This window comes from Triticum dicoccoides, chromosome 2B (genome assembly GCF_002162155.2).
Source record: "Triticum dicoccoides isolate Atlit2015 ecotype Zavitan chromosome 2B, WEW_v2.0, whole genome shotgun sequence".
NCBI lineage: Eukaryota > Viridiplantae > Streptophyta > Magnoliopsida > Poales > Poaceae > Triticum > Triticum dicoccoides.
Genome location: NC_041383.1, coordinates 517,351,025 through 517,360,169, shown reverse-complemented (window position 1 = coordinate 517,360,169; position 9,145 = coordinate 517,351,025). Strand labels below are relative to the sequence as shown.

Below are 9,145 nucleotides of genomic sequence, written 5' to 3'. Positions count from 1 at the left end.
TCATGCACTTGCTTGGTTGCAACTTAATAGAGCCCTATTGAAACAGGAACTCCATGTATAGTTACGCCACACAAAAGAAGCTGCCGCCTAAACTATTTGAAGTAAGACGACACAATGATGCTTTGTTTTACTCGATTCTTAACAAAGAACATAAGATTGTTTCCCTTTTGGGACCTTATGTTAAGCGCAACCCTCCACCAGTTGCAGAGTTGGAATAATTTCAAAGAAATTCACTTTGATTATCAAGAAAAAATATGACAGGACAGCGTCTGGATAATGAGATTCTGAGCGAAATTGAGGGTCCCAAATATCAAACAGTAAACTCTGTTAACAGGAAATGCAGTCAGTAGTAAGTTCACTTAGTATATATATGGCTGTTGACCTAGATTTTCACCACAAAATGCTTCGAACTGATGCATTCAATTATCAGTAAAACTATACAGACAGAAGATTAAACTTCAAAGATTAAATAATAGTTTTTTTCTGGAAAAGGAGTGGTTCAACAAGAGATCAGTTTAATTGCATAATAAAGACCACCATTTTGACATATCATGTAATTCCATCCTATAGACACAAACCTCCTGACCAGTCTGTATTGCATTCCTAAAACAGTATGCCGTTCCAGCGATCACAGGTGCACGGCTGGGACTTTCCCCGAGCGTTTTGTCTGCAAGAGATGGTCATATTACTTGATCTATGAATAAACGACATGCCCAGTTTGTATTTAACAACAAAACAACAAAATGCCGTCGAATTCCCATCATGTAGAAGAAGGCACTGCCACCATGAAACCTGCAATGACAAGAGCATGTAAGTTTATTCGGCATGGTACATGTAATCCACATGCCCTAAGTTAGCTAACTACCAAATTCTCAACTAAGAATATATATAATACCGCCACCTTATAATATCACTACTGCTATTTATAGATCCTAGTTGGTACACAAAGAGTCAAAGATGATCTGAAATGGATTATGTCAGACGAAAGAGCAGAGGGTACCTTTATTGTGTTTGTAACAGTGAAACTTCGATCTCTACAAATTTTTTCCCTCTGTTTCGACTACATGTCGTGGCACGAATATTGTTGCTGCCACACAAGCTTCTGAAAATAGTGTGTACAGAACCTGCGGACCAAGTTGCTCCATGAGTAAGTAGAAGCGCTACTTGAGGACAAAAAATACATATAGTATAACCGGTTCTTCTATCTGTATGTAACCATGCGTCATTAATCTCAATATACCTCATTTTTCACCGAAGTCAAGATCTATTGTGGATCAATGCAAGCAGCTTCAGTGTTGAATAATCATGGAAGATGATTCAGGTCTCAATGAGATATAATCAACTATAGTGTGGTCAACAACAAGAGGAACATTGAAACATTCAATTTGCCCATTGCAGGTGCTCCAATAAATGCAATAAGCAGAATTCAAATAAAGCAACATCTCTAGGACTGTCTTTTGAAAAATATAAATGAAAGATCAGGTAAACTTTTCAACGGTCCCTATACCTTTTACAAAGAATCAATCGGCTGTCATATTTTTCTGACGGGCTACGACTATCATATTCAGCAACCAGAATGAAACAATATATATCATAGAAAAAGCAACCTACTAAGTGCAGGTTGCAAGAAAAAGAGAGATATGAGTGGTCAAACTCTCCCGGAAGCAAAGAGAACTTGTCTTACAAACTCAAGGCACATAGCAGCATACCCAAATTTCTAGCTAGTTGTACTTGCAGGTAGTGAAAATTAAGCAGACAATGTCAGGAGACTTGAAAGAAGGCTTTGGCCAGCCTGTGATCCGTACATTATATGATCATGTGCAGGTTCGTATTTTACTGTTTAAATCCTTGAGGGTTTCCTCATCTTGTTTCGAAATAGCTCCCTACTAAGACTTCTTCTATACATAGTTTTTAGTTGCTTGAGAACAATAGCTAGCAAAGAAACAGCTCGGGGAAAATAAGCATACTATAATTAGAACAAGCTTCTCTGGTTACAGGCTGTACATTCAAAAAGCAAGATAAACTTACGATTTCCCGAGCTGTTTCTTTGCTAGTTTTTTTTCCTTAATGGCAGGAACTCCGTGCTGATGGCTTTTTTTAGGGCTTCGGCATTCTCACTCCAGAGAGCTACCATAGTTATATTACACCACAAAATAGGCCATCTTCACTATACAAGAAAGCAAATAGTATCTCACTCCAGTTGTGCAACTATCAAATAGTCTATCTCCGTTAACTACTTTCCTGCTTGGTACCCACACTAAACAAAGCCTTTCCATTTTGCCAGTTTATTGTCGTGTTATTCATCCATAGAGCAATGTGATGCCGACACGGTAATAACTATTCATTATATACTATTGCTTGCTTGGTTATTTTCAGTTCAGCAGGTGTCATTCTCAAATTTCATATTCCATGGCAAACCATTAAATTTCATTAAACTCAAAGAAGTCTAATTGATATCAATTCTGTTATTATTGTAGAATGACACGAGTAAATGGGAGTAAACTCTAAAAGACAAACCAGAGCAGCTTCATGGGCAAATATTCATATTTATATTTTTGTGTTTTCTCACCAAGAAACTCCTGGGGCAGGAAGTACCTAAAAGAAGGTTAACACCATTAAGTGGAAAAGCAGAAAAAACATACACATCAATCTTGTAGAGACAAATAAGTAGAAGTACCTTGGTGATCCAGAACGTCGGCGAGGCTTGGTGAGGGAATCCTTGTTGCAGCCACGGTGGCCAGCCGCTAGTGGGTGGAGCTCGGTGCAGCCATGGTCCACTCCTCCCCGTCCTTGTCCGAATAGTTGCAGGTGAATGTCGCCATGGCTTGTAGGAACTGTATAGTTTGAGAGGGAGAATACAGGTGTGTAGGCATTGGATTTTTTTCTCGTTAAGCAAGGGATGATCGAAACAGGGGATGTAGGAGACGTGTTCAGATCAGAGGAGATGGGCGTGGCGATCCGTGACAGGGCGGCGGCGAGACTGGCAGCGGCCACGCCCTCGCTGCACGCTGGATCAGAGAAGTCGTGCGCAATGGGGCAGGCGCTGACGAGCACGGGGCCCTGGGTCGAGGAGATTGAGTCGGCTAGCCCAGCATCGCGTGCAATCGCCAAGTAGGCAGCCACCAGGAGCCCCGATCCCCTCGCCCACTCGCTCGATCCCGAGCGCCTCCAGCCGCGAGGGAGGAGAGCTCCCTCGATCCACAATGCGTCCGCGCACCCGTGCACCAAGGGCGAGGACCGCTGTGTCACCGCCAGCGCTCACGGCGAGCACGCGGTTTTGGAGGAGGTGGAGGACGAAGGCGGCCCTGGTGCATAGCGTACCCACCCTGCCTTCTCGCCTTCCCGTCCTCTGCTGCTCCACCTCGACACGCGGCAGAAGCCGTCTCCGCCGCACATGCCCCGACGAGCGTTGTCCATCCTCTCGCGCGAGGCACGATGGCCGGTCAATCACCGCCACTGCCCGGCCTTGCCGCGCCGTCTCCGCCGCACATGCCACAACCACTGCCCCGCTTCACCGCGCCGTCCTCCATCCTCCCGGCGAGCGCCCTCCGTCCTCCCGCGCGAGGCACGGCGGCGGCCGTCGCCGGCGCACGACGGAATGGGCGAAGCCGCCATCGCTGTCGCAGGAGAAATGGATAAGACGACGGGAGGACAGCGGGTGGAATTCAAATGAGTACATGTTTTTTTGCAAAATTGAAACGTTATATCGAGACCTACTAAAACCAGGACTGCGGGTTAATTTCTTATAAACCGAGGGGCTTTAATGCAAAATCGCGCGCGGCGACGGCAGAAACCCAATTCTCTTTATTATTAGGTAAAGATATAGTACTTTATTTATTGTCATGCATGACACATAGTAGCCTAGCATTTATTATGATACGGTATCATGACATGATACTCAACCATCTCTTTCTTCATTTAATTATATCACACCTCATCAAAATTGTCTAGTTGGCATGCATGATACTAGCTATGATACTATCATTACGACCAACCTAACAAGCAACCTTACATGCTCCTACAGGTGCTAAGCTTTCCACATAGGCATAAAGTCTGATGTGGCGAGTTAATCAAGAAGAAGAGACTAGTTTGGTGACCCAAGGAAGAAATGGTGCTAAGAGTGTGTTCCTAGGTGAAAAGACAATTTTGAGTCTATAGCGAATTAAATGAAGCAAACTTAGCAACAAAAAACTAATAAGCACACCATTTCATTGGAAGAGGTTACTCCTTGGCAAATGCAACAAATACTAGTACTCCTTGTGTCCCATAATATAAGAACGTTTTTGGCACTACACGGAGTACGAAGAAAGAGATAGAGAGAAGTAAAACAAAAATACACTTATAGCCAACCTTATAGCTAACCTTGTTGTAGTATGAGTGACTAAGTGATGACTATGTATGACATGCCAACATCAAATAGCCTAACGCACCATGTTAAATCTCCAAGGGAGCGACCGCGCGTCCGATGCGACGGTCGTGATAGGCGCGACCATGATATGGGCTGCTGGCAGCCCTTGGATCTGAGATCAAACAGTCGCATGCTAAGTTGCTGAAAATTTGCAGAATAACCCTCCAGGATAAGATATTCACCCATAGGTCTAGAATCACTCCATGCAACCGTTCGATCTCAGGTCCAAGGGCTCTCGGAAGTCCGTATCATGGGAGAATGGAAAGCCACTACCCTGCCGTTTGCATGCTGGCAGTTCGCTCCTACTCGTCCCCGCACATCCTTTAATACTACGACAGTTCGCTCCTAGTCGTCCCGTCCTTTCACATTAATTACGGCAGTTCCACTAATCCTAACCCTCCTCCCAAATCCATGGCGTCCCAAATATCCACGATCGACGGTGAGTACAAGGTTAGAACCATCATCGGCGATGAGTTCGACGTCATCTACACCTGTTCTTCCGCGACTGTGAAAGGATGCCTTTCTCGCTTCAGACGCATGTTCGAAAACTCAGATGATGAGTGGGTCGCTGCGCTAGATGTTGAGTACACCACAGTCCTGGTACGAGAGAAGGATCTAAGGGAAGAAGGAAGGAAGAAGCCCGCCGTGATTCAGGTTTGCGTGCATGACTTATGCTTGGTCTACCACATATGCCATGCCGATGTTGAATGCTTGGATTTTAAGGACTTCCTCGAGAGCGACCTAGTCAAATTTCTTACTGTAGACTTTGGTAACGATAAAGAAGTCCTGGGTCGGATAGGCCTCGTTGTAGGCAACACCTTCGACCTCCAGAAGAATCAGCTGGTGTCCTCTTGTCAGCCTTCAATGCCGACCCTGGCAGGAGCCATGGTTCATCCTTCGTATGGTAAACTGGAGAAACCACCATACATGTTTCATCGTTATGCATGGCAGCGGAATGTACTAGATATAGATCACATCCACTATGCTGCAATGGATGGTTACCTTTGTTTCAATATCTACAAGGGTTGGATGAAGAGCAAGAGCCAAGTGTGCGGTTCAAGCAAAGAAGTATCGGCCAAGAGGAAAAGGGACAAGGACGAAGTCGAGGACGTGGACGAGGACTCCGAGTAAGGTGGCAGTGTCGTTGCTCAAGGTGGTTCTAATGCAGTGTCTACCGGAATAGTTGCAAAGTTTAATTTCAGGAATGCTTAATTTAATTTGAGGGGTGTGTTGTCCTGAGCCCCCAGCAGAACTATGTTATGTTTCTTCTAGTTACTTTAACTCTTTAGTATGTACATACTAGTATTTCTTGTTGGGGAACGTAGCAAAAATTCAAAATTTTCCTACGTGTCACCAAGATCTATCTATGGAGAGACTAGCAATGAGGGGAAGGAGAGTGCATCTACATATCCTTGTAGATCGCTAAGCGGAAGCGTTCAAGAGAACGGGGTTGAAGGAGTCGTACTCGTCGTGATCCAAATCACCGGAGATCCTAGTGTCGAACGGACAGCACCTCCGCGTTCAACACACGTACAGCCCGGTGACGTCTCCCATGCCTTGATCCAGCAAGGAGAGAGGGATAGGTTGAGGAAGACTCCATCCAGCAGCAGCACGACGGTGTGGTGGTGGTGGAGGAGCATGGCAATCCTGCAGGGCTTCGCCAAGCACCGCGGGAGAGGAGGAGGACTTGGGAGAGGGGGAGGGCTGCGCCAGAACTTTTGTAAATCTCCCATGCGCCTCCCCACTATATATAGGGGTGGAGGGGGCTGGTTCCTTGCCCTCCAAGTCCATTGGGGCGTTGGCAAAGGTGGGAGGAAAGAAATCCCATCATTTCCTTCCCCACCGATTGTTATCCCCCCTTTTTAGGGATCTTGATCTTATCCCTTCGGGATAGGATCTTATTCCTTCTAAGGGGGAATCTTGGTGCTCCTTGACCAAGGGTGTGGGGCCTTGCCCCCACTACCCACGTTCATGTGGGTCCCCCCATGCAGGTGGGCCCCACTCCGGAACCTTCTAGAACCTTCCCGGTACAATACCGAAAATTCCCGAACATTTTCCGGTGGCCAAAATAGGACTTCCCATATATAAATCTTTACCTCCGGACCATTCCGGAACTCCTCGTGACGTCCGGGATCTCATCCGGGACTCCGAACAACATTCGGCAGCCACATACAAACTTCCTTTATAACCCTAGCGTCATCGAACCTTAAGTGTGTAGACCCTACGGGTTCGGGAACCATGCAGACATGACCGAGACGTTCTACGGTCAATAACCAACAGCGGGATCTGGATACCCATGTTGGCTCCCACATGTTCCACGATGATATCATCGGATGAACCACGATGTCAAGGACTCAATCGATCCCGTATACAATTCCCTTTGTCTAACGGTATTGTACTTGCCCGAGATTCGATCGTCGGTATACCGATACCTTGTTCAATCTCGTTACCGGCAAGTCTCTTTACTCGTTCCGTAACACATCATCCCGCGATCAACTCTTTGATCACATTGTGCACATTATGATGATGTCCTACCGAGTGGGCCCAGAGATACCTCTCCGTCACACGGAGTGACAAATCCCAGTCTCGATTCGTGCCAACCCAACAGACACTTTCGGAGATACCTGTAGTGCACCTTTATAGCCACCCAGTTACGTTGTGACGTTTGGTACACCCAAAGAATTCCTACGGTATCCGGGAGTTTCACAATCTCATGGTCTAAGGAAAAGATACTTGACATTAGAAAAGCTTTAGCACACGAACTACATGATCTCTGTGCTAGGCTTAGGATTGGGTCTTGTCCATCACATCATTCTCCTAATGATGTGATCCCGTTATCAACAACATCCAATGTCCATGGTCAGGAAACCGTGACCATCTATTGATCAACGAGCTAGTCAACTAGAGGCTTACTAGGGACATGGTGTTGTCTATGTACCCACACATGTATCTGAGTTTCCTATCAATACAATTATAGCATGGATAATAAACGATTATCATGAACAAGGAAATATAATAATAACCATTTTATTATTGCCTCTAGGGCATATTTCCAACAGTCTCCCACTTGCACTAGAGTCAATAATCTAGTTCACATCGCCATGTGATTAACACTCACAGGTCACATCGCCATGTGACTAACATCCAAAGAGTTTACTAGTGTCACTAAACTAGTTCACATCACCATGTGAATAAGACTCAATGAGTTCTGGGGTTTGATCATGTTTTGCTTGTGAGAGAGGTTTTAGTCAACAGGTCTGCAACATTCAGATTCTTATGTACTTCGCAAATCTCTAGGTCATATTGTAAATGCTGCTTCCACGCTCCACTTGGAGCTATTCCAAATGGTTGCTCCATTATACGTATCAGGTTTTCTACTCAAAGTCATTCGAATAGGTGTTAAAGCTTGCATCAACGTAACCCTTTATGTCGAACTCTTTATCACCTCCATAATCGAGAAACATATCCTTATTCCTCTAAGGATAATTTTGACCGCTATCTGGTGATCCACTCCTTGATCACCTTTGTACCCTCTTGCCAGATATGTAGCAAGGCACACATCAGGTGCGGTACACAGCATAGCATACTGTAGAGCCTACGTCTAAAGCATAGGGGATGACCTTCGACCTTTCTCTCTATTCTGCCGTGGTCGAGCTTTAAGTCTTAACTTCGTACCTCACATCTCAGGCAAGAACTCCTTCTTTGACTGATCCATCTTGAACACCTTCAAGATCACGTCAATGTATGTGCTCATTTGAAAGTACCATTTAGCATTTTTGATCTATCCTCATAGATCTTGATGCTCAATGTTCAAGTAGCTTAATCCAGGTTTTCTATTGAAAAACACCTTTCAAATAACCCTGTATGCTTTCCAGAAATTCTACATCATTTCTGATCAACAATACGTCAACAACATATACTCATCAGAAATTCTATAGTGCTCCCACTCACTTCTTTGGAAATACAAGTTTCTCATGAACTTTGTATAAACCCAAAATCTTTGATCATCTCATCAAAGCGCACATTCCAACTCCGAGATGCTTACTCTAGTCCTTAGAAGGATCGCTGGAGCCAGCATACCTTTTAGAATCCTTAGGATCGACAAAACTTTTCTGATTGTATCACATACAACCTTTCCTTACGAAAACTGGTAAGGAAACTCGTCTTGACATCCATCTTCCAGATTTCATAAATGCAGCTAATGCTAACATGATTCCAACGGACTTAAGCATCGCTATGGATGAGAAAATCTCATCGTAGTCAACTCCTTGAACTTGTGAAAAACTCTTCGCCACAAGTCGAGCTTCATAGATGGTGACATTACCGTCCACGTCTGTCTTCTTCTTAAAGATCCATTTATCTCAATGGCTTGCCGATCATCGGGCAAGTCCACCAAAGTCCATGCTTTGTTTTGATACATGGATCCTATCTCAGATTTCATGGCTTCTAACCATTTGTCGGAATTGAGGCCCACCATCGCTTCTCCATAGCTCGTAGGTTCATTGTTTTCTAGCAACATGACCTTCAAGACATGATTACTGTACCACTCTAAAGTAGTACGCATCCTTGTCACCCTACGAGGTATGGTAGTGACTTGATCCAAAAACTTCATGATCACTATCATAAGCTTCTACTTCAATTGGTGTAGGCGCCACAGGAACAACTTCCTGTGCCCTGCTACATACTTGTTGAAGTGACGGTTCAATAACCTCATCAAGTCTCCACCATCCTCCCACT

The 9,145-nt window shown here is 44.8% G+C and overlaps 1 long non-coding RNA gene across 2 annotated transcripts; it reads right to left on the bottom strand.

Annotated features, from left to right (window-relative positions):
• Nucleotides 1-457: 457 nt before the first annotated feature.
• On the bottom strand, nt 458-3,658 carry LOC119364579. Of its 2 annotated transcripts, XR_005174986.1 has the most exons (4): nt 2,678-3,658; nt 1,241-2,595; nt 1,001-1,124; nt 458-792 (listed from the first exon to the last, which is right to left on the bottom strand). It is a non-coding gene; the product is annotated as an uncharacterized LOC119364579 (long non-coding RNA). The 2 variants fall into 2 exon arrangements; XR_005174985.1 differs by having other exon boundaries at nt 1,001-2,595.
• Nucleotides 3,659-9,145: the final 5,487 nt, after the last annotated feature.